The 27029-nt window shown below is 41.8% G+C and overlaps 1 protein-coding gene and 1 long non-coding RNA gene across 2 annotated transcripts in view; both read right to left on the bottom strand.

The window, feature by feature from the left end:
* Window positions 1-27029, bottom strand: part of RAD51B (RAD51 paralog B) — a 1398038-nt gene that overhangs the window by 1261457 nt on the left and 109552 nt on the right. The window lies entirely within an intron of this gene.
* Window positions 5364-26197, bottom strand: LOC115477193. Its single transcript, XR_003943290.1, has 3 exons — window positions 26115-26197; window positions 6880-6884; window positions 5364-5376 (listed from the first exon to the last, which is right to left on the bottom strand). It is a non-coding gene; the product is annotated as an uncharacterized LOC115477193 (long non-coding RNA).

Below are 27029 nucleotides of genomic sequence, written 5' to 3'. Positions count from 1 at the left end.
TCCTCAATGACTCTGTCCCCAGTGTATTTAATCCTGTATGGTCAGCTGTCCCTTGGTCTGACCACTATCAACTAAGGTTTGCTCTCCACTGGCGGAAGAATAGCCATCCACTTCCCATACCGCCTACCACTTACTATACAAGAGGGGCCGTTGACCTCAAATCATTTTGTGCCTGGCATGCAAACGCAGCCTCCTTCGATTACCTCACTCGTTGGGAGAACCGGTGTCAACGCATTTTAGATGGGCTTGCACCTTTGCAGCCTAAATCCTCCTTTCACCGCAAATCTAAAGCCTGGTTCACTCATGACCTTAAAGTGCTAAAACAACAAACTGGGCGACTGAAAAGGGCTTGGTATAAATCTAAAGACAATCACACCTTTTCAGCTTGGAAGCTCTCACTTCGCTCTTAGAAATATGCAATCAAACAGGCCAAAAACAGCTTTCTACCAGAAAAAAATTCAAACGGTTATGTTGGATGCAAGGAAGCTCTACCGCCAGCTGAATTCCTTACTTGACACTACTCCAGTTACTTCTCCAAGTGAGGGCATGCCATCAGCGATCCAGTTGGCCAACCATTTCAGGGACAAAATCCTTCTACTTCGGAGCTTGCTCCCTCTCAGCTCTTCTATTGCTGCTGCCTTCCTTCAAAGCCTTACGCCTGCACATGGCCCTTGCCCAGCTGATCGTCATTGGTACACCTTTGAGCCAGTCACCACGGAGACGGTCTCTCTGGCCCTTCGCAAATTTTCTCGTACACAATGCAAGCTGGATTGCTGCCCTAACTACCTGCGGCAATCAGCGCTGGAATGTTTTGTTGATGACTTTATATCCTATCTGAACTACATGCTCCAATGCGGGCGCTTCCCCGTTGATCACGGTCATATTCTGCTGACGCCAATCCCGAAGGACCCGAAATGTGAGCCTAGTATTATTAATAACTACCGCCCTGTCGCTACTATACCACTGCTCATCAAAACTATGGAAAGTTTGGTGAATTCTCAGCTTGCTGATTATTTGGACAAATTTTCGATTCTTCATGCCTCCAAGTCTGGATTCCGACCTCACCACAGTACTGAGACAGTACTAGTTACTCTCCTGTCCAACTTCAGAAAAGAGCTGTCCTTTGGTAAAAACATCTTACTTCTTCAGTTTGATATGTCGAGCGTGTTCGACATGATTGACCACAATCTCCTCCTCATGTTACTAGCTGAAAATGGTGTTGGAAGTACCGTCTTGGATTGGTTCCGGGAATTTCTGTCTTGCTGTTCCTATCGGGTCAAAGTCCAGTCCTCTATTTCACCTTCCTGGAAATCTATTTGTGGGGTTCCTCAAGGCTCACTCCTTTCGCCTACCCTGTTCAACATCATGCTGATGCCTCTAGCAACGGCCCTTCACAACCAAGGCCTGAATCCCTTCATCTATGCTGACGATGTGACTATCTACATCCCCTTTCGGTCTTCCATAGCCGAAATCTCAGCAGAAATTCAGGACAGTCTCGCCATCATGGTCAACTGGGCTAACACATTCAAGTTTAAACTTAATCGGGAAAAAACATAGTACCTCATCCTCTGCTCCCAGTTCAAGAAGTCTATACCGGGCACAGTTACTATGCAGAACTTCTTCATTCCTGTCGCAGCAAGTTTGAAACTCCTTGGTGTCATTCTGGACCCCCACTTGACTCTTGACCTTCAAGTCTCGTCTATTACGAAGCGAATGTTCCTGTCCATGAGGTCCCTCAGGTGTATCAAGCAGTACCTACCATTTGTCCTATTCAGGTCAGTAATCCATTCCCTTGTCTTGAGCCATTTCGACTACTGCAATGGAATTTACACCGGTTATAAGGAGCATGCCCTTAAGAAACTCCAGACAGCGCAGAACACGGCGGCGAGGCTGCTATTTGGCAAATCTCGATTTGAGGCAGCAACGCCCCTTCGTGAGAAGCTCCACTGGCTCCCGATTAAAGAACGGATTGAATTCAAAGTCTGTGCTCCCACACACAAGATTATATACGGGGACGCTCCTGCCTACATGTTCAGCCTGGTCGACCTGCCACCTAGGAATTCCGTGCAGTCGTCCCACACCTATCTCAATCTCCACTTTCCTAACTGCAGGAACTTAAGATACAAGCTGCTCTTTGCCTCATTTTGCTTCCAGTGTCCCCGTTATTGGAATGCTCTGCCATCTGCATTAAAAGAGACCTCTGATCACAGCCTATTCAAGAAATCCCTGAAGACCTACCTATGCTTGATCTTTTGCATCTCCGCCTTCCTTTCCCCTGCAGTTTTCCCTCCCTTCCCCTTCTCTACTTTATCCTCTGCTTTGCCCTACTGCTATTATGTTGCACTTTTCTCCTAACATTGTATGCCACATAGAGCCTGCCTTGGTGGGCATATGTGGGATATAAATGTTCACAATAAATAAATAAATCTCAACTGATTTTCCACAACCTCAAGTTGTCTATGCAGGTGTAGGTTACCTTTAATATGAGAAGCCCCAACCTGTTGAATACCACCAAGCTGAGATTATATTTTCTTAAAGGAAACATCAAGAGAAACTATTTTATGTTCCAAATCATCTACCTTAGAGACCATAATATGAGAAAAATCACAGAGTTGCTGTACAGGTCCTTGAAGCAGTGCTTCAGTCCTCTTTACAATCTTCCAAACATCCAATAATGAAACTTGAGGGAAACCAGTATCCACCACTGGTTCCTCTACAGGAAATATGACTGGAGCAATTGAAGAAACCTTGGATAAAGAGGATGAAGACTGTTGCACTGCTAAAAGTTCCCCAGAAGGAGAAAACCACTTTGTGATAAACCCCCAACTAGGGAAATAGGGCTCTGGGGTCAACCTATCCCCAGAACTTAAAGAAGCACCCAAATCTACTCTAGAGATCAAGGGGGAAGGAAGATCTTTACTCAAAGGTATCAGGTGTTTTTCATTTGGCCCTGGAAGTGTAGTAGTACTCACAGTTAGATGTTTCATCTTAGCCTTGCGTTTCCCTATTCTAGGGTAGTCATAAAGTCCACATGAGATGGATCCTGATCCACCAGGGCTCCAAAGGGGCTCGCAAGGGGCCTGACATGCCCCTTAGGGCACGCCCCTTTGGCCACACCGCAGACAGCTGCTGGCTTTTGAAGCTGAATCCGGCCCACCAGAATGACATCAGCGGGTCAGAGTGATGTTCTGCGTCAAGAAAACTCCTGACAAGACTTCAGGTGCTCGGTGCTCTGCAGGCTCACACTCCACCTCCTTCCTATGTTTTTGCTTTGTCCACACATCTGAGATGCTTCAGGTCATAAACAGCGAACAGTGACAGGCAGGTTGACAAAACCAAAAATGCAGGTGGTTGTAGAAGAGAAGTCAGTGATTGGTGTAGTAGAACTCAACAGATGGTTTGACACAAAAGCTAGAAAAAGAGGAATCAAAGATGAATGCCCTGGACATCAGGAGTACCAATTTTCCTAAAATGGGGAGTATCACAGGAAGCACTGGCAAGGTGGGACATTGTCTGTGAAGCAGAACAATGGGCCGAACCAAAAAACAGCTTTAGTAACAGCAATAAATCTTTATGTTAAGAAAATAAAAGTAAAGGGAAAAGAGAATAGTCTACTGGGAAACATTCAGTCCGTGGCAGGTAGAGTTTCTGAAACATCTGGGGGAAAAAAAGACACCACCTCACCTTTCCTATAAACACACAGACCCATACCTTTCTATATCCTACCAATCTGCCCCCAAACAGAAGAAATACAAGATTTAAACCCAGACACAGTAACACCTCTTGTATTACACACAGGTCCTGAAGTTGTAAAACACACTCAAAGTCCCAGGAAACTGTAGACATTAGATTTCTGTTTTCTTCTGGAAACCCTAAAACACAAAATTTAAATTAGTAAATCCTAGTTTAAGTCCATGTAGGGGCAAATCTATCGGAGCAGAGGAGTAGCCTAGTGGTTAGTGCAGCTGGCTTTGATCCTGGTGAACTGGGTTTGATTCCCACTGAAGCTCCTTGTGATTCTGGGCAAGTCACTTAACCCTCCATTGCCCCAGGTACAAAATAAGTAACTGTATATAATATGTAAACCACTTTGATTGTAAACACAGAAAAGCAGTATATCAAGTCCCACCCCCTTTCCCCTCCTGAAAGTGTGGGAAATGGTTCCAAATGTATCAAATTAAAAAAATAAACCTTATATCTTGAATGCAAAATGTGGAAGGCCAAGCTGAGACAATATCTTTAGTGGAGCAAACATTTGATAAAACTGCCTTATTGTGTGTTGAAAACATACCAAATCGCCTCTATAAAAATCATTTTCATTTGGTTTCCTTATTAAAAAATTTGGAAGGGTTGGCATTTGATTTTTCACTTAGTAAGTAAACACAGAGAACATGAAATTGTTATTGGCCCAAACTGATGTTAGCAGCTCGGACAGAAAATACATTTTGAGCAATGCTATCTAGCCAAAAGCTGTACTGTGCAAAAGTGAATGCAGAAACATAAAAACTGCACTGACACATCGCCAAACTCGTAGCTTTAGAAGTGGAAATCGGGTGGTCTTATTTTCACAAGGGGTCCAGCTTTATTAATATTAAATAATAATTAAAATTGTACTTTCAAACCCATGCAGAGAGTGAAGGTGGATGCAATTACAGTAGCAGCCCCTAATTAATCACACAAGGGGAAGGTGTGCCTCAAAGTTACCCCCCCCCCCCCCCCCGGAACCTGGGTCCAACAGAGTTCCTGTGCCTTCCAAATAAGGCCTGCTGTGAAGAGATGGAATGGTAGGGGTCATAGAGGGTATAAGGAATGAAATATAAAATAAATATAATAAAATACATTTTACTTATTGTAACTAAATATATTTTACTATCAAACGCACAACAAAAGGTAAAAATTTAGGTTGCTAAAATGTAGTTCTATATCTCCTGGCATGTGTTGCTTGTCTAATTGTTATTTACACATATCAAAATATTAAACAGTCAAACACATCAACGAATGCGACTCAATACCACCTTCTACTATTGTAAATCTAGTCAGTGAAGGAATCATAACATATTGTGTAATCAAAAGTATCATTACAATCAGTCCCTCAAGTCCTTTACTCAGAAATTCCAGGAAACTGGATTTCTTTACTACATTCAAAAATTGTTTTAACCCATCCTTCCAAAAAAGATTGTTCTCATTTTCAAAGCCTGCATATTCAGTAGGGCTTTGTGAAAGCCAGCAGGCTGAATCATTATAATGAACACAATTTGTGCCATCCCACCAGATGCAAAAGCAGAAGTCAGTAGCAATTAAAGAAAATAAAAAATGCAATCATTGGAGGTAGGGGTTAAATTATGTTATTCTAAGGCAAGTTTCCTTAGTAACCAGCTGTACTAGACACAGCAACTACCAAAGTCCTCCAATAATTACTTTCTCCTTTGACTACAAATGTGAAATTAACTGAAAATAAAAGACTAAGGTGTACATGGCCCCAGAGAGGCTGCAGCCCACCCAAACAAAAATTTAAGAGTACCAACTAGTCTGCCACAGGTGGAGATCTTTAGCTGTTCCATGAGCAAAGAAAAATCAGCAAAGGGCCTAGAGCCCACATGCACGTGCTTAAAGGTCCTACAGTGGGCACATTCACCCTACATGGGATTCCTGCACCCAAGAAAACCTGTGCAAGGGGTGGGGACTGTGGAGGCGCTATGAGCGTTCTCTTTTCAGTTACTGCTGCTCTCTGTCTCTGCCACCACAAAGTTCTATATCAATCAAAATGTGGATGGAGATGAAGGGAGAAACTGAGAATGCACCACTTGTGGGGCAGAGGAGGGAGGAAAGAAGCAGAAATCAGCAATTAGCAGCAGGGGAGGAGGAAGGAACAAAGGAGGCAGAGAGAAAGGGGAGAAACCAAGCGGCAGGGTGATAAGTAGAAGGGTCAAGGAAGGATTATGGAAGGAAATAAATCACAGGGTTGGAGAATAGGAAGGAAAGGAGATGGGGATTTTGAAAGGGGACTTTAGTGTTAATTATTTTATGTATGACTGTTTTCTTTGTGGGCATGCTTATTTACTATTTAAAAATCTGCTGTCATTGTTTTATTTTATTATAACTTCTGTTATTGATATCTTTATATTTTATTATTTCATGATTATTGTTCACTGCTTTGAGCTTTTCGAAGGGCAGTTAATAAGCTAAATACATGGGGGGGAGAGTCAAGGGAGGAGGAGGACATAAGAACAGACAAAGGAACATAGGTACAAAGGGATCCAAGTGGGAGTGGACCTAGGATCTCTTCCCAAGTTTCTGCCATGGGCCACTATTACATACTGTTTTATTATATTTTATTTAGTTTTTATTCCATATATTCTGTTTAATATTTTTATATTATAAACCACTTTGGATGTCTCATTTTAATCAGGTAGGTGGTCTAGAATTTTTAAATAAATAGATATACCTAGTCCCCATCTATATTAAACTTGGGCTCTGCCAAAAATTCATTTCTTAGTATTTATTATGACAGTCCATTATTTATGTTTGCATAGCTGTCCAAACTTTCATCACATAGAAGATTTCAAGTCTGGGAAAGTCAAATTTAGGGCCCGCCCTTTTAAAAAGCTGTGATAAGCACTATCATGTGCTTACTGAAGAAAAAAATAGATTACTGTGGCATACACTGAGGTGTCCCATGGTACTTTTTGGATGTGCGCACACTACCCACACACCAAAAAATAAAATTTACATTTTAGCACTGAGGGGGCGGGTCTAGGAGCGGAGACTGAACATGTTCTTTGCTATCGGTTACTGCAGCTACATTGTCATGTGCTAACCAATTAGCATGTGCGTCCTTACTACCCATATAATGGGAGGCAGTAGGGCTCATGCACAAACGGCCACTTCCTATTGGGAAAATTAGTGTGTGACCATTAATATAGAAAACAGAAAAACTGGCCATTTTACCCCAGCAGTAAAAATGGCCTTAGTGCGCAGGAATGACCCGTATAAGGACGCACTAAGGCCACTTTTTACCTCTGTTTAGTAAAAGGGTCCTTTAGAGAATTACTGCACATGTATTGCAAGAACATGTGGATAAAGGAGAGCTGGTCATAATTGTGTATCTGGATTTTCAAAAGGCATTTGACAAAGTACCTCATGAAAGACTCCAGAGGAAATTGGAAAGTCATGGGATAGGAGGTAGCATATTATTGTGGATTAAAAGCTGGTTAAAAGATAGAAAACAGAAAGGAGGGTTAAATGGTCAGTATTCTCAATGGAGAAGGGTAGTTAGTGGGGTTCCCCAGGGGTCTGTGCTGGGACCGCTGCTTTTTAACATATGACGACACAAAGTTATTCAAAGTTGTTAAATCACAACAGGACCTTACAAGACTGGGAGACTGGACGTCTAAATGGCAGATGATGATTAACGTGAGCAAGTGCAAAGTGATGCATGCAGGAAAGAGGAACCAGAATTATAGTTATGTAATGCAAGGTTCCACATTAGGAGTCACCGACCGGGAAAGTGAACTAGGCGTCATCATTGATGAAATGTTGAAACCCTCTGCTCAGTGTGCGGCGGCCACTAAGAAAGCAAATAGAATGTTAGGTATTATTAGGAAAGGAATGGAAAACAAAAATGAGGATGCTATAAAGCCTTTTTATTGCTCCATGGTGCGACTGCACCTCGAATATTGTGTGCAATTCTGGTCACCGCATCTAAAAAAATATATAGTTGAATTAGAAGAGGTACAGAACAGAGCGATGAAAATGATAAAGAGGATGGGACGATTTCCCTATAAGGAAAGGCTAACGGCTAGGGCTCTTCAGCTTGGAGAAAAGATGGCTCTGGGGAGATATGATAGAGGCCTATAAAATAATGAGTGGAGTGGAATAGGTACACGTGAATCGCTTGTTTACTCTTTGCAAAAATATTAGACCTAGGGGGCATGCAACGAAGCTAGAAAGTAGTAAATTTAAAACAAATCGGAGAAAATATTTCTTCACTCAACATGTAATTAAACTCTGAAATTCGTTACCAGAGAATGTAGTAAAAGTGGTTAGCATAGCTGGGTTTAAAAAAATGTTTGGATGGCTTCCTAAAGGAAAAGTCCATAGACCATTATTAAAGTGGACTTTGAGGAAAATCCACTGCTTATTCCTAGAATAAGAGATTAGCGATGATGAGGCACTTAACAGCTGATTGGTGTAAAAGTCCCCTTTGATGAAGCGCTGCGAAACATGCACCTGTCGGAGCATATAGATACACCAGATATAGAAGAACGCAGCAGCCCGTCAAAGTGTCTTATGAGTACATACAACATAGTATGACAACGTGATTGTAGATTGATAACATAGGACGGGGATGGCATGAGTCGATGATTAGAACGTGATACACGAGCATAGATTCACCACGGGAGTGAAGTGAATAGTAGCCATGTTTAATGTTATGAGACCCTACCCCACCTTTAATATATAAGTGTTTCCACAAATTTTCTCCTACATATTTTTGCTAGTTTTTAGAAGAGTGAAGGTGAAAATAATAGCCACGTATATTTTTTGACAAGTATTCCTAGAATAAGCTGCATAAATTGTATTGTACTGTTTTGGGTTCTTGTCAGGTACTTGTGACCTGGATTGGACACTGTTGGAAACAGGATGCTGGGCTTGATGGACCTTCAGTCTGTCCCAGTATGGCAATACTTATATACATATGGTATACTCAGAGTTCTATGTAATAGTGAAAGTTCATAAATGAAGACGTTTCACAATGTTCTTCCCAAAATGAGACAGTATGGTTTAATTTTTATCTATTGATTCTGTTGGGAGGTAAGAAGCCTAGGGAAACCAATCTCAGGTTCCCACTATCAGCTGGCAACAAGAAGGCTAAACCAAAAAAAAAAATAAAATACACACACACACACACACACACACACACACATATATATATATATGTATAGATAGATAGATAGATAGATAGATAGATAGATAGATAGATAGATAGATAGATAGATAGATAGATAGATAGATAGATATACACACATACACATATATGCATGTAGTTCTGAAAATTTAATGATGTGCAGGGATATTTTGGATATGATTCCGACTTTGGATGTTTTGTGGAAAAAGTCCACAAATTCATTATTGAAAATAGCCATTTTCAAAAGAGAAAAAATGTCTTTTTGTTTTGGAAAATGGCCATTTGTTAGACGTTGTTGTGCTCAGTGCGTCTTTTTGAACCATTTTTGAAAAAACATCCCAGTGAAAAACACAAAATCAAGACATTGGGATACAGGAGCAGCCAGCACTCTTAGTAGACTGACCACACGGATATCCCAGCAGAGCTGTGGGGCACCCTAGAGGGCACTGCAGTGGACTTCTCATAAAACGTCACCATTACTCCCTTATATTGTATAGCGAGCCCTCCAAAACCCACCAAAAACCTACTGTACACAACTGTGCACCTCTACAATAGCTCTTGGGCAGGTGTCACCTATATGTAGGTATAGTAGGTTTTGTGGTGGGTTTTGGAGGACTCGCACTTTCCACCACAAAGTGTAACAGAATGGGTTATGGGCCTGGGTCCCCTTCTCTACAGCGCACTGCACTGACCACTACACTACTCTGGGGACCTGCTTGCTGCTCTAATAGGACTGACCATAACATCTGAAGCTGCCTTAGAGGCTGGTATGCACTGTTTCTTTCACATCTCTGGGGGGTAGGAGGGAGGGATCATGCCTTAATCCCTCCAGTGGTCATTTGGGATACCTTTTTGTGACTTAGTCGTTATTAAAACAGGTCTAGCCCAAAATATCTAGGTTTTAGCCATAGGTGTAGACTGGGGGGGCAAGGGGGGGCAATGCCCCCCCAAACGATGCGAGGCGCCGCCGCGCCATTAGTTAAAAAAAAAAAAACACATGCAGGCACGCGCTCCTCTCCATCCGCTTGGCTTCCCTGCCCTCTCTATCTGCGTCCCGCCTTCCTCTGACGTCATTTCCTTTCGGGCGGGACGCAGACAGAGAGGGCAGGGAAGCCAAGCGGACGGAGAGGAGCGTGTCCATCTACCCCTCTCTCTTCCTCCCTCCCTCCGGCGCAGGCAGCAGTCTTTTCCAGCGTTCCTGGCAGCGGTAGCGTTGTACACGCTGCCTTTGGCTCTGCCCCGAAGCCTTCTCTTCAAGTTCCTGTTCCCGCATAGGTGGGAACAGGAACTTGAAGAGAAGGCTTCCGGGGCAGACCGAAGGCAGCGTGTACATCGCTACCGCTGCCAGGAACACTGGAAAAGACTGCTGCCTGCGCCGGAGGGAGGGAGGAAGAGAGGGGGTAAACGGAGTCACCATCTTGGACCTCGCGGGGGGGTGGGGAGCAGAGGGAAGATGGATGGGACGGAGGAACGGTGAGCAGAGGGAAGGAACAGAAGATGGATGGGACTGGGAGGGGTGGGGAGCAGAGGGAAGGAGCAAGAGATGGTTGGGACTGGGAGGGGTGGGGAGCAGAGGGATGGACCAGGAGATGGATGGGATTGGGAGAGGTCAGGCACAGCAGAGGGAAGGAGCAGAAGATGGATGGGACGGAGGGATGGTTAGCAGAGGGAAGGAACAGAAGATGCATGGGACTGGGAGGGGTGGGGAGCAGAGGGAAGGAGCAAGAGATGGATGGGACTGGGAGGGTGGAGAGCAGAGGGAAGCCTACTGGAAAGAACACACTGCATAAAACAGAAGACACTGGGATCAAAGCGAATAGAAAAACTAAATGATCAGACAACAAAGGTAAATAAAAGTATTTTATTCATAATTTATTAATTGAAATGTGTCAGCTTTTTGAAATGTGCATCTGTAATATTTTGCCTGTAAATTTCATTTCCTTCCTCCATATTAGCATATTCATTTGCATATGTATATATGCAAATGATATGCTAATATGCTCCACCCATTCTTTGCCCCCCCCAAATGAAACAGTCAAACTACGCCTATGGTTTTAGCCCTGAATGTTTTTGCTGTGTTCCATTATGGCACAAAAACATCCAAGTGTTAGGAACGCCCATATCCTGCTCCCAACACACCCTCTTGTGATTTGGACACACTTCAGATGAAATGCATAGAAAAATGTCTTAAAATGGGTTTCAAAAATAGGGACGAACGTTTTTGGAGGGGGGAGATTCTGAATGCCGCTTTTTGGGCGTTTTTCTGTTTCAAAAATGAGCCCCTTGATAAAGTATGGTAAATAAATTAATAGCGGTAATTCCATTTTTTTACGCACATCCGATAAGCGCAGCAGAATCTATTTTTTATTTTCTACCATGTGGTGCTAACTGGGTGGTAATCGGCAGTGTACACGCACTGACGATTACAGCCTGGTTAACACGTGAGACCTTACCGCAATGGGTTGCGGTAAGGCCTCAGGCCCAAAATGGACACATGTCAATGTTTAGTTTTTGCCGCATGTCCATTTTCAGCCAAAAAAACCCCGCCTTTTTTGCAGGTGCACTGAAAAATGGACCTGCGTGCATTCAATACACGCGTCTACACCAGCTCAGGTTACCTTTTGGTGCACCTTCGTAAAAGGACCTCCTAGTGAGTACATGAAGCTGGCCTGCACCCGACCAGGTCAAAACACAAACTCTTCCAAGTTGAATTTGGCCTACCTAAACATATGGGTTACAGTTTCTTAGTCTCATGGTGGAAGCATCTGCGGTGGGCATCGCTGCTTCCCTCTGGGCATCTTTAACCTTGCTCTGGCTTGGCCTTTTATACTTCCTGGACCATGCCCTCTCTCTGGATCCACCCTTCCTGTATCACTTCCCCCTTGGGCAGGATTATGGGGTTTTAAGATGGCTCTGACACTGTGAGGGAGTGTCCTTGAGGGGATGTGGCAGTGTCCTATAGGCTCCCTCACAGTCTCATTCTATGAAGTTGTCAAGATTTAACATCCCCAAAAAGATAGACAGACACTTTTAACACCTTATGAAAAATTTCTTTCCAACATTCTACTAGGATTGAAAGACTAAAAAATATCTTGATTTAAAAATGTATCAATTACTCAATCTTCCTTAGTGTTACAAGTCTTTTGTCAAATATCTCAATGACTTCAAGAAGAAGACATGAGGCAGGGAAGGATTTCACCATAATCAATCTTGACAGAAACTAGAACTTTGAACAAAATGTCTTAAAACAGTCAAATTCTGCCCTTTGCTCCTAAAATATTTTTTTTAACCCAAACACACAGCATAATAAATGAAAAAGAAAAAAATGCACAATACCTACATTTTATAGCAGTTTGCTCAACAGTAACCCCACCACAAGTAACAACAGATCAGTGAGTCTGATTTAGGTGCTGGGTAAAATGGTGGAAGCTATTGTTAAGAAAAATGTATTGTTACTATGAATAACAGTAATAGGGAAGAGTCAGCATGACTTTAGCAAAATAAGATTGTATTTTCTAATCTATTAGAATTCTTTGGAGATATAAATAAGGATGTAGATAAAGGTTAGCCAAGTCCCTACAGTGTGTTAGGATTATTAGAAAGTATTAATAAAGTTCCTCATAAAAAGTCATGTAGAATGATAATTGGTTAAGGGAAACAGCAAAGGACTAAATAATCATTTTACCCAATGGAAAGAGGTAAACAGTGTAGTGTTCAGGGATCCATACTGGGACCAGTGTTATTTAACTGATTCAATGAATGGTCTGAAAAAAGGAAGTAAGGTGATCAAATCTGCAAATGAAACAAAATTATTCAAAGTAGAAAAACCTCAAACAGGAGGTGAGGAAATGCAGGAGGACAATGTGAGACTGAGGAAGTGGGCATCCAAATAAAGGATGAAATTTAATGTGGAAAAGTGCCAACTAACTCAGATAGGGAAAAATAATCCTAATCAAATGAACACAATGCTGGATTCCGTATGTGGAGCTACTGCGAAGAAAAATGAGCTTGATGGTTGTGAAAAATATATTGAAATCCTCAGCTTTGTGTGTGATGGAAGTCAAAAATGTAAATAGAATGTTAGGAATTATTTGGAAAGGAACAGAAAATAAAACAAAGAATATGATAATGCCTCTGAGCAACCAAACCTTGAGTACTATAATCAGTTTTAGTGAGAGCTACACAATGTGGAAACATAAATGTTTATAAAATAATGAGTGGCAAGTAATAGTTATTCACACTTTTAAATAGAAATAGAACCAGGAAAATAATTGGTAACAGCTTTAAAAGTATTTTTTTCAGACAGTGAACAAACTGTGGAATTTGCTCCCCAAGGATGTGGTCAAAGTTAATAGTACAGCAGAATTTAAGAAGGGTTTGGATATTTTTCTGGAGGCCAGGTCCAATAACACTTATTAGCCCAGTGGACTACCACCTCCTTATATCTGTGAATTAACAAAAGGAAAGGATCTTTTGAGTAATCCCAAATGATCAGCGGTGGCCGTGACCACCCTCAGACTTACCTTGTTCCTGGGGGTCAGCTGCCTAGCTGGCTCCTGCTTCTTCTGTCTGTCTCTGTGTTAGTTTTGTCTCTGGCTCTGTGTGCTGATTACTTCACTAGACCTCACCTGTGTGGGCTATGCTTCTCTAGGGAGCCAGCATCTAAAATGGCTTCCATCTGTTCTGTTCCAGCTTCCAAGATGGCTCCTGCTTGTCTTTCCTGTGGGCTCACTTCCTATGTGTGTCAAGCCTCTCTTTGGGGTCAGTGTACTTCCTGCTTCTATCCTGCTGCTGGTGACTCATCAGTGAGAGCCTTCATAAGGAAGTGCTGTGCTTGCAGTCAGGGCCTTTGCATAAGTGTTATGCTCTTAGGCCAGGTCAGGTTAGTAAGTGTCTGCTGCACTATTGCTTAGCCTTTCTCTGGGTTCCAGCCCAGCTTCTTCCTGTGTCTGTTGTCCTTCCATGGGGGGGTCTTCCCTGCCACTGTCTGTCTGTGGACTGCGGGTCCTTCCTGGCTTACCCTGAGTTGGGGTGAAGCCTCTGTCTGTGGACTGCGGGTCTGTTCCTGGCTTACCCTGTGTTTGGGGTGAAGCCTCTACTCCAGGCTTACCCTGTGTTGGGGTGAAGCCTCTGTCCGTGTTTGTTCTCTGTCTGCACTAGAAGCCTCAGCCTTTGTGAGTTCCCAGTCAGTGTGTGGAACGGGCCGGCTGTGGCTTCAGACTCTTGGCCTGTATTCCTGGTTTACTCTGTTTGTTCTGCTGCCTGCCCAAGACCCCTGGCCTGTTCTTCCTGGTTTACTCTGTCTGTTCTCCTGTCTTCCCAAGACCCTTGGCCTGTTATTTCTGGTTTGCTCTCTTTACCCTGAATCCTGTCTTGCCTAGTCTGTGTGCCAACCCTGCTTGTATACCCTGAGTGTATATCCTGAATCCTGTCTCTGTCTAGCTAGTGTTTATTTCCAGGGCGTGGTCCCTGTTTCCTGTTGCTACCTAGCTAGTGGGTTTACCCACTGGGTATTCCCTGATCCCCAGTCTGCCTTGCTGGCATGTTGCCCTAGTCTTTGCTCCTGCTAGCTTTCGTATGTCTTGTCTCCTTGGTCTGTCTTCTGGTTCTTGCTAGTGGCGGTGCAGCAGCTCCCTGTCTGAGTTTAGTTCCTAGTCTAGTCTCCCTCGTGTATCCCAGACCCGGGGTGGGTCCTCGGGATCTTCAGTTCCTGCGTATCCTGCAAGTCCTGCCGGCCACCTGCACTTCGGAGCTCAACTCCGGAGGAACGGTGGCTAAGTGCAGGTGAAGCTGTTCCTGTTTCGTCTGTTCCAGTTGCCTGCCTTGTACTACTCCAGTCCAGAGTTCCAGTACTGCTCTTCCATGTATCCCATCCCAGGGTGGTCTTGCCTGCCGCTGCCGCTCCTCGGCAGTGGCCCAAGGGCTCACGAACTCCAGTTCCACCTCGAGGACCTGATAGAATGCCGAGGTCCTCGAGAACGCAACAGAACACAACAGCCACTTGCTTGAAAGACTACTGGTGTCAGTCAGCGTAGCACTTTTATGTACTTCTAATAACAAGATGGTGTCACCTGAAGGATATACTTGCAATCTCAGGCACTGGTTACATCCAGATGTTTACGTCACTAAATATTTCTTGACAATGAAAGTCTTATGTTTTATGGCTGCACAGGAGGAAGTGGTTACTGTAGACACTTCTACCTGAGGCCTGATCATTTAAGACATACACACCTTTTGTACTGTTCTCAAACCCTCGAAGCCAAATACAGTTACTCATGCTACAACTCAGACAGCTGCTTCCACCTGAGTCATTTCTATGAACAGTTAAAGAACGGCTGGGCAACTTGTGGCCTGAGAGATCATGAGAAGTATATATTTTCCAGAGTTCTGGCACTTTTAAATACTGTATTTTGCAAAAATTTTCAGAATAGCAACCCTGGCAGTGTGTTTCCATTGTTTTTGTGCATTTCTGGTTCCAACATTATGTTATGTTGCAGCACAACAGGGATAGTACAGACATTCATGCGGCCCTCTGCGTATAAAAGGTTGCTCACCTCTGAGTTAAGGGAAGAAAAAAGAACAGATCTTGAGAGGCAGGAAGGAGAGAAAGAAAGAGCATGTGTTGCCAATAAAGGTTGCTTACAATGGACCTCTCGAGGCCAGTGTGAGTGGCTAAAAAAAGAACTGCACAACATGGTCATTTAGATATGGTATCCCTTTTCTCTTTACAATGGAGATCTGAACAATATGACGCCATAATGTCTTATCTCTAGTTTTTCTTGGAAAACTGCAACTATTCAATTAATATGATTTTTAGAACATTGATATTTATATGCTTATATCTAAATGACCAGGATTCTTTTTTAGACAGAAAATAGCAAAAGCAAAAAAAAAATTCCACAAGTGTTTGGTAGGATGGAGGTGGGAGTGACAAATGATTGAAAAACGTATTGAGGTTTGTGGACTTGGGTCAGCTGTGAGAGGTCCGGTGACTATAACTTTATACTACTGATGTCCTCCCTCTCTTTCTTGTCTAAGTTGTAATTTGAGTGTTTGGGGTAGTGCAATCACCTTTTGACCTTTTGTTTTTTTAGACAAGATTCTAGTTTAGCCACTCACACGGGCCTCAAGAAGTCCAGTGAAAGTAACCTTTATAATCTGTGAGCCCTATTTTAATGAAATACCCCCTTTTTTATTACGTTTTATTCTAAGTTCATTTCTTCATTTATTTGCCTGCACATCTTTCAGTATTCAGCCCCCTAGCTTACCAAGCTGCGCTAGCAGCTGCTGCGCAGCAAAGCTGACACAGCTCATTCAAAGTGAATGGGCTGTGTTGGCATCAGTGCATGGCAGCTGCTAGCGCTGCTTAGTAAACGGGGGGGGGGGGGGGGGGGTTAGTGTGTTAACTTTTAATGTGCATGGGTCCACTCATGAATTTTTAATTAGGATGTATTTATATATCTTTTGACTACTATAATTTTACTGCATGTACATGTTCTGATTTACCATATTACTTTTAGGTGTGTTATATGTTCCTATGATAAGGACCAAATGAGTCCCTGATGCAGGCATGCTACTGCCGAAACACGTTGGGCTTTTACTAATATGACTACATGGTAGGACAATTTAAACACACTTTTATGCCACAAAGAGCTGGTATGAGGATACTGACTACCCTACTACCTAAGAGAAACTTTATCCCTATGCCCCTATTAACTTTCAAGATCCTAGACTCCCTCTAAGATATATATATATATATATATATATATATATATATATATATACACATACACACACACACATACATACAGAGCTAGATTTATCTATATAGATAGAAATAGATATGGATACAGATGATGTTGTAGGTATAGATAGATAGGTACACACACACACACGACTATTAGCAAAAGACATTTACTTGGATAAATGGGCTATTCAGAGATCACCCACCTTCCCTACTGGCAAAATTATATACTGATGGTTCTTAGACTTAGAGTGGCTGTCTGGACCTGTTGCTTTGCTTTGACTGTGGCTGCTTTTTGCCACCCTGTTGTTAGTTACCTAATGGTTTAGAGGGGCCAGAGTGGAAGGCATGCCTTCTGCTGTCCTCCTGTAGCCTGTTCAGTCCATGCATTCTAGTATGTGTTCCAGTCCAACACCTCATTTCAGTACTGGGCACCCAAAGTTGCTGCTCAGGCACAATTAAGTTATTTTTGAATATAAACATTATTGATCGTTGTATCCAGATTTTAGAGAAAATAATTTGAAATTGGATTCAGTGGAGGATTTAAGGCTATAACTAAGTGTAACCACCCAGGGCACATAGCTTCTTTAGCACAGAAAATTAACTAAAATGCAAGTGTGGGCTAGCAGCACATAAAAATCCAGAAAGAGTGCAGCTTTCCTCCTACCAATCATACTGAAAAGGAAAGGCGACCAGGGTTCAGAGTGAGAGCAAGAAAATGTGCAAATACACCTCCATGGCTTTGTCACTACAATGCTTAACTACAACTCTAGAGTGTTTCCAGTACTTGTACTAGTACCAAAACATACAAAAAATTCTGTAGATAGATTTGAATGCAGCATGAAACTTGGTCAGTGATGATAATTTCAATATCATTTCCAGGAGCTATATCACCACTAACTTACAGCCTGGTTTGATGGAAGGCTATGACTTCTACAGATTATTACAAATATCACTGGAAGGATAGAAGAGGGAAAAATAGCAGAGGCAATAAGAACTAAATATACTGATTATATTGGGCAGAAACTGGAAAGTCATGAAGCATCCCAGTTCGGTACTGGCACAACAGGACAACAGTCTTGCTAGCTATAAAAGACATCCTTCAACAGAAGGACAATAAAAAGCAGGGAAATACCATCCTAAAACTCAGAATATTTGCCCAACCAGCAGAGAAATAACATCTCTTACGTTCTTTATGACTTTACCAACTCTACTACATTCTACATTCTCAAGCATATCTTTTATAATGGGAAAAGGTGAACAGAAGGGAGACAGAACGTAAGGAGCAGAAACCAAAAAGCAAGTATTTAGGCTTGGACAAAAGAAAAGAATATCTTACATGAATGGTGTAACCTAATAGTGTGCAAAGAAAGCAGTCAGTATGCAGAATTTCCTGGAAATTAATGGCATCCAAACACAGAAGTACAAAGTGTACCCTCATTTTTCCCCGCAATGTCAGCTTTGCTACAGTTAAATGCTAATGGTTACAAACAACAAATTCTAGAAGAGTTAGAGTTCTAAAACTATAGGCCACAATAAATATTTGTTCCAGATGAACAGCTATACAACAAGAACACACTTATCCTAAGTAAAGTCACTCTGTGCCTAATGCATTCCTTCTGAAAAGCTGCCAAGGTCAGTTGAAAATTGTTTGGGTTCTGCATTCAGGAATTTGTGTAATTTGGTCTTTCATGCTAGATCCTGTCTTTATGACTTGGTCTCCTCCCTTTCCTTTAGGACCTATTCACCCTACTCATTACACAAAAAGTGATCCAGATGCCTTAACTGTGTTCATGTGAGACTAAAAGCAGTATTGTATTTGGAGATGTTTTCCCATGTGACACACTGTACCTGAAAAGAACGTTTACAAGAGGCAAATAATACTTCACGTGTCTTATCAGTAACTAAAAACTACATCCAGCATCAGAGGCAGGTTACATCTAGCTAAAGAGCAGATTGTACAGAAGAAGTTGTGTGTGTATAATATGGCAGCTGTATAATACCATACCCCAAATGTCATGTCTCTCTCCTTGGATAATAAGGGATGAGGAACATTACATTCTACTGAAAACAGAATTTCGGGTTAGTTTTGGTTAAAACAGGGGTTCTCAACCCAGTCCTCGTGACCAGGGCCGTGTCAAGGGTCTCTGGTGCCCCCCTGCAGACTATCAGTTGGCACCCCCCCCCCCCCCCCCCCCCCGTGTGGCACAAGATGCAAAAGAAATAGGAGTTGAAAGATGGAGTGCATCTTTGTGGGATTGCTGAACAAATAAAGGGTTTAAAACCACTTAGCTTTTCGTGCTTTCATGTTCACGAAATTAGTAATTAAATCTTTGATATCTAACTGGGCACATATATCATTCTCAATAGCTATCATGGCAAGGCTTACAAGCCTTTCTTGTGAAATACTTGATCGCAAATAATTTTTTATGATTTTTAACCGTGAAAATGATCGCTCACCACTTGCCACACTGACAGGAATTGTCAGCAATATTCTTAAAATGATGCTCACATTTGGGAATGCTAAAAAATCATCCCGCACATTCCTTAATCTTCACTTCCCAAACTGTAAAGGTCTGACATACAAACTAACGCATGCGTCAACCTTTTCCTACCTGAGCACACAATTCTGGAATGTGCTGCCGCGCAATTTAAAAACAATCTATGAACTAGCTAACTTCCGAATTCTACTGAAGACTCATCTCTTTAACAAGGCATACAACAATGATCAACAAATATGAACTCCTGTACACATATCCAGAACTGCCTCCACAATATCTACTTGCCAAAATATTAACATGTTTTTTCATCATCACGCTACCCAAGATCCTTTTGCTATTACTAAATGTATATTTTCTTAGATAATTCTTATATATTTCTTATTATGTTTGCTGAAAAATACTATCATGTTCTGTCATTATCATGTTACCCAAAATCCTACTGTTATTACTAAAGGTATACCTTCTCATGCATTTCCACTACTCATGACGTATTGTAAGCCACACTGAGCCTGCAAAGAGGTGGGAAAATGTGGGATACAAATGCAACAAATAAATAAATAAAATTATAACATGGATTAGTCCCATTCATAAAACCTCTCTCACTACAGGTTTGAGTACGCCTCAAGAGGGGTAACATCAAGATTAAGGCCCAAGGGGTTGGGTAATATAAAGGGAATTCCATATGCCCAAAACAATACCACCTAAGAGTGAAGTTTTCTGTCTTGCATAATATCTGCTAGCAATCCATAAGAACAAAACTCCCCCTCTCGTTTGATAGCTTGCCACCTTCTGGAATGGATGATGACGAGCTTGACGAGCTTTGTGTCACCCCTCCTCAGAGGGGGTGACAAGTGGGGAATGTATAATTATACTACAGCAAGATGCCCACCGGAAGGGTGGAAGGCCAGATTTTAGGACTCAGGCTGTAAAAATACCAGCTAGGTTTAAAAATCTATGACTGGCTGAGCAAGGACTTGCTTTTCCTGTAAGTTAATATGTGTCCCCGCTTGGGATCCATCCACTGGAATAGTGGTGGGTCAATTTACATACCTTAAACAGCCTAAACTGCTAAAAAGTACTGAAGTGATTTAATATTTGAGAATCTGCAAAAAGCAGGTCTGAACAATGAGTCCTGATACAAACTTGGTACAACTTTTAAATCAAATACAGCACCTGTAATGAAAGATCAGATGAATAAAATGGAGCTTATTAGTTTTGGTATACAATGATACAGAGGTAATACAGAGTTCATGAGAAAGGTATGAAAAGTATGAAAAAGTATTGCAGCCGGAAGATGTGAAACTGTTATCTCAACGCTTCCCAAAACATGTTGATAATTAGCAGTAGCTGAGAACGGAAGGAGGTGGGCACATCCGACAGCAGATCGCATGGGAAAGTATGATCTCAGAAAGTGAGAAAGATTAGGAGCAAGGTTTCTCACCATTCACTTCTATGGAGAGGATAGAGTATAAAAGAAGGGAGATTTTGGCTTGGTTTGAGAGTCCTCTCCAAAGCTTCTGTCAGACGGCGAAGCCCTGTGCGGATGAAACCAGAATCTGATGTCTGTATTTGTATCAACTTGAAGACTTGTCTTTGGGTAAGAAATAAAATGTACTTATCTATCTAAACCTATCTCTGTCTTTATTTTTATTGATTCTATCTTCTCTTTACCTAACATTTAGTCTACAAGGTAGATCATATACAAGTGACACTCAGTCTTTGCAGAAACTTAGACAGATGTTTAATAAGATTTATGTGGGAACATAAATGGCCCAGAATATACCTAGACCCAGAAAAACAGAAAGCTGTAGTTATGGGAATTAGTTTTCAATTACGGCTCCTAATGCCACCCCAGAACAGACCCCCTTATGATTGGGTGACAATGGAGGTTAGAGAAACTATACAGAACCTGATATATGAACTAAGTACCTTTAGTCCCCCGTGTGACGGAGTCAGAAAGAGGTCTATAAGGGGGGGGGGATTTAAAACAGTGCCTATGTGGAAAGTTAAAAAAAAGGTTCATATTTTATTTCAATTTATAAAAGCAACATAACATAGGCCCTGTTGTATCTTTCATAAAATAAACACTAAGGACCCTTTCACAAGGCATGCTAGTATTACGCTGAAGATGCTCTTATATTTTTGTACTTATTTTGCCATCTGCTTTGGGGGGGGGGGAGTAATGGCTCACTTTGCTTTTTTCCCTGTCTGCCTCTTTGCCTTTCTGTTCCATGATCAGCGTATTTTCCTTTCCTGTGCCCTTGTAGTCTCCTCTCCTTCCTCCCTGATTCTAGCTTGTTCCCCCCCCCCCCCCCCCCCCCCCCCAGGAGAGGGTTGAGAAACACTGCTTTCAAGGTGTACATTCCCTCATCTGGATTTTTTCACTTCTGCTAGTGATTCTTTGTAGGAACATTACCAACACCAGAAAGAAAGCAGGTCCAATGTGAGGAAAATATTAATGAGCAGTGTTGCATGCAAATGTATGGAAGGTAAAAACAGTAATAAGTATGTATCACAGGAAATCTTGTGATCTGCACTAATTTTTTGAAAAGTTAACTATATGTCAAGAATATCAACAAGTTCAGGCTCCTATCAATGTTCTCAGAGAACCCTCCCCTGCAAGGTTATTGTTAATATTATTGCATATTTATCTGACTGCCTGTATTCGGATAGCCTGGGGCAATTTTCAGCAAAATACAGGTAAAACAGTACATAGGAAGCCCTGAATAAAAAAAAGAAACAAACCAAAAAACACATCCCTCCCATACACTCAACATCCCATTCGTTATTAAACTTTACATTTACAGACTGCCTTATATTACATTATCTTATATTGACACATATCCCACACATATCTAGAAAGTTCTGTGTAGCTCACAAAAAGAGAAAGAAAACTGGAACAGACGACTTAACTCCTTAAAACATTTGTTTTCTATAGACAGTTCTTAGTCATTTATTCCCTCCCATGTGTCTGGCAGTTCTACTATTCTTCTCTTGCTTGACCCATTATTTGCTTCTGATGCAGGTGATTTTATCCTGCTAGCTGCCACCTCATCTGTGGAATTATCAGAAGAGTATTTCACTGGCTCGCACTCTACCTTACCAATCATTCCTTCTCTGTTCTCACAAAGAATTATTTTCTCTGTCTGATCCCCTTTGTTGTTTTCTATATATTCTCCTTCTCTCTCTTATTAGCCTTGGTTCTCTAATCTCTAACTGCTCCTACTGCCTTTTTGGCATGTGGAACACAAATTCTCATAACTCTCTCTTCACTATACATTGCAATCTCTTCATTTTTCCTCATGGCTCTTACTGCCTGAATAAATTCCATGCGGTTTATGCTTAATCCCTCAGTGGCATGGATAAGAAGCGTCGAATATATAAGGGTAAAATGAGAGGTAGGAAGGTAAATGTTTAACTTTCCTCCAGCGAGTCATCTGGAGAAGAAGAGAGACCAAGAAGACACAAGCCGGTTACAATGAGTACACAGAAGGCACAGGATCAAGTTAGTACATTACCTGACTCTTTTTTTAAGGCTTCCAGATCAGATGCAGCCTGCATCCACGACGAGCGAGGCTCCAATCCAAGGCGCGTGCGCTGCGCACGGTACGGGAAGGCAGCAGAAGTAGAGCAGCGCATGCGCATAGGTGCCGACGCGACTTATTTTTTAAATTTAATACTATACTCGGCCGGCGGCGGCAGCACCCTTGATTGGCAGGCGCCCCCCTGCCGTGCTTACCCCGCTTGCTGGGTTGGCACGGCCCTGCTTGTGACACACCAAGCCAGTCTGGTTTTTAAGATATCCGCAATGAATCCACATGAGAAAAAACTTGCATACACTGCCTCCATTGTATGTAAATCTATCTCAAGCATATTCATTGTGGGTATTCTAAAAACCTGACTGGCTGAGTATATCCCAAGGACTGGGTTAAAGTGATGGGTCACCTCACCGAGCAAGCTCATGTTTTCAAAAGCTTAGGTTGTCACAATTTAGTTCATTCTGAAATAAGAGTACACCTTTGGTACTGCTCCAGCATACAAAAGATCCAAGTACATGATTTCACACAATGCTCCTATAAGATGCCCCATACCTGTCACCAACAAAAACTGAGGTAGCACCAGCCCCTATTTTAGCTTACTTCTCTATCTTGTGGGCTACAACCAAAAGAAAAAAAAAAACAGAGAGAACAACATCTTTTTTGAAATGCGAGAACCACCTAGTATTCAAAGGGCAGTTGCACCATGGAACAACATAAAGGCATTATAATATTCTTTCTTTATTATACATTTTTTTCCTAATAATTCCTTGGCCTCTGCTGTACACTAAGCAAAGGATTTCAACATATCTATGATAAGACTTAGATGCTTTTGCTGGGTGGTGATTCCTAATGTGGAACCAACCCCACTCTTTACCTTTCTCCATTGAGAATACTGACAATTTAACTCTATTCTCTATACTCTCTGTTTTAACCATTTCTTAATTCACAGTAGGACACTGCCTCCTATCCTACTACTTTTTACTTTTCTCAGAAGTCATTCATGAGGTACTTTTTCAAATGCTTTCTGAAAAACTAGATATGCAATATCAACCAGCTCATTTTTATTCATCCCTTTGAAAAAAATATAGCAGATTGGTGAGGCAAGATTTCTCTTGGCTAAATCTATGTTGGCTTTGTCCACCATTCCATTTCCTTTGTACATTTTAAGTAATTTGGGGGGTCTTTTACTAAAGATTAGCTCGAGTTATCTGCAGCAGGGCCCGTTTTATTCCTATAGGCCCTGCTACAGATAATTCAAGCCAATCTTCAGTAAAATTCCTTCTTTGTTCTTTATAACAAATAGTCTCATCATTTTGCCCAGCACCGACATCAGGCTCAACGGTATATAATTTCCCCGGTTGCTTCTGGACCCCTTTTTAAAAATTGGTGTTACCTCCTGGAGGGGACTGCTTTTGAATAAAAGCAATGCTTATGGGATCTCAGACAAAAATCAGGAGTTATTCTTGTGTAAGACCCATGCAGTGGGGAAAAAATGTATACTCACTGGCTGCAGGCTGAGCCACCCTCCTTTTGGTACTGGAGAAGTAGGTTCCATGAGCTAATGCTCTGGGAGGCCAGGGAGGCTTACGGTAACCCAAAGAAAAGAAAGATCTTTCTTAATATATGGTCTAAATATTTACAAAATATCTCCCACACAACTAGAAGTGCAGTGCTTAACAAATTGGATACGTCCTAGATAGTGAGACATACAGCAGATATTTGCTCCGGATTTTGGACCGGTTAAGACCTATAATAGATATTGCTAGTATAATTACCATGAAATAAGTAGATAAAGGTAAAGGAGTAAAATAAAGGGGAGGTTGGGGGGGGGGGGGGAAGGGGGAGGAAAGGATGTAAAGTAATGATGATGATGTTAGACTAGATGCATATGTACAATTATGACATGACTGAATGTTTACAAAATGTTTGACTTTATTGGTTTTGTTTGACGTGGTACATCATCAATAAAAACTGTTGAAATATAAAAAATTGGTGTTACATTGGTCACCCTCCACTCTTCAGATACCACACTCAATTTTAAAGAGAAGTTACAAATTACTAACAGTAGATCTGCAATTTCATTTTTTAGTTTTGTCAGTACTTTGGGGTAGGTACAATCCAGTCCATCCAGTCCAGGTGATTTGTCACTCTTTAGTTTGTCAAATTTGCCCTATTACATCTTCCAGTTTACAGAAACTTCTTTCAGTTCCTCTAGCTCATCATCATCATCAAATATTATTTCTGGCATGGGTATCTCCCCTATTCCTTCCTCAGTGAAGACCAAAGAAAGAATTCATTTAGCTTCTCCAGTATGGCCTTGTCCTCCCTGAGTACCCCTTATACCCCAAAATCATCAAGTGGCCCAGATTCTTTCACCAATTTCCTGCTTCCAATATATCTTTAAAAAAATTATTCTGTATTTTTGCCTCTGAGGCAAGTTTATTTTCAAAGTCTCCTTTTGCCTTCATCAATGCTTTGCATTTGACTTGCCATCCCTTATGCTGTTTCCTATTATCTTCATTTGGATCCTTCTTCCATTTTGTGCAAGATGTTCTTTTAGCTCAAATAGCCTCCTTCACCTCACTCTTTATCCATGCTGACTGTCGTTTGGCCTTTCTTCTGCTTTCTTAAATATCTTGAATATATCTAGTCTGGGCTTCCTGGACGGTATTTTTGAACAACACCCACGTCTGATATAAAAGTTTTGACCTCTGTAGCTCACCTAAGTTTTGTTTTTTTTTTACCATTTTCTTCATTTTCCATAGTCTTTTTTTTTTTTTTAAGTTAAAGGCTAATGTGGTAGATTTTCTTTGTATACTCTCTCCAGTTACTAAATCAGATTTGATCATGTTATGATTGCTGTTGCCAAGTGGATCCAGTACCGTAAATTCCTGCACCAAACCATGAGTTCTACTAAAGACTAGCTCTATAATTGCTCCATTTCTTATTCCTGAACCTGCTACTACATGAAGCAGTCATTTATTTCATCAAGAAACTTTACCTCCCTTGAATGCCCTGACATTCTATTTATCCACTCAACACTGGGGTAATTGAAATCATTCATTATTATTGTGTGACCTAATTTGTTTGCTTCCCTAAACTCTAATAGCATTTCAACATCTGTTCATTCTGGCCAAGCAGACAATAGTATACACTTATAACTATTATTTTCCCATTTATACACGTAGTCTCTATCCATAAGGATTCCAAGATCAACTTTGTTTCCTACAGAACTATTATTCCATTTGATTCAAGGCCCTCTAACATATAGTGAAGCCCCTCCTTCAGTTTAATCCACCCCATCACTGTAATATAACAGTGTATGACAATGTCTCCATTATTCTCCTTCCACCAGGTCTTAGAGATGCCTATTTTTCTACATTTTCAGTCATATATTCTTCCATTTGTATTCAGACACTTCAGACAATGTTTTTTGTTCCTATTAACAACTTGCTCAGCAGTTGACAGTGAATTTGCAGTTTTTCTAGTCTGCTCTTTATTTAAAGACAAGTAAAAAGGGCCCGTTTCTGACACAAATGAAACGAGCGCTAGCAAGGGTTTCCTCGGAGTGTGTATGTTTGAGTCTGTGTCAGAGTGAGTGAATGTGCGAGTGTGTGTGTGTGTGACAGAGAGTGAGACTGGGTGGGAGTGTGTGTGTTGTGGTTTGTTCGTGGGTGTGTGGCAGTGCGGTGGCAAGTTTAGGAGGTACACCTGTTTACATTTGATATTCACCCCAGTCCCCTCCCCCAACTGTTCTGTTCTCCCTACCTTTTGCAGCTGCCTGACGTTCCTCAGAAATCTGAGTTATTAAAAAAAAAAAAAAAAAACCCTATACTGGGCTTTGCTGTGGTGGACTTCCAGTTTCTCAGTGTGTGTTATCTTTGTGGGAGAGTGAGCCGGCTCCAGTTTCTGCCTCTTTGCCTATGCTCCTTCTGGGGGGGGGGGGGGGGGGGGTTGTTTCCCTTCTTACTCAGTTGCAGTGTCCGTTTGGGTTTTTTTTAATGGTGGCAGAATTGGTAAAGCATTGCTGCCGCTGTGGGAGGTGGCGAACAGCGTCTGATCTTTGTTGGGGAGGGTGTTGGAGGCCTGATGTGCGTGATGTTGCTGGCGGAGAGGTTGAGGCTGTGTGTTGAGGCATACAGGAATTGCGCTGTGCACCGACTTCGGAGGAGCTGGCAGCCATGTTGGATGCATCCTTCGCAGTTAGCACATACTGGCGTCGACACCTCGGTTCTCTGAGCCTGTGACTTGTCCCGCTGTGCCTGTTAGAGAGGGTGACGTCAGTCGTAGGGGGCTGCTCCTGGCATGGTGTTCCATTAGTCTGCCTCCTCTCAGTCGGG

This window comes from Microcaecilia unicolor, chromosome 9 (genome assembly GCF_901765095.1).
Source record: "Microcaecilia unicolor chromosome 9, aMicUni1.1, whole genome shotgun sequence".
NCBI classification, from domain to species: domain Eukaryota; kingdom Metazoa; phylum Chordata; class Amphibia; order Gymnophiona; family Siphonopidae; genus Microcaecilia; species Microcaecilia unicolor.
The sequence above is the reverse complement of the archived record's forward strand: the minus strand, read 5'-3'. Positions and strand labels throughout refer to the sequence as shown.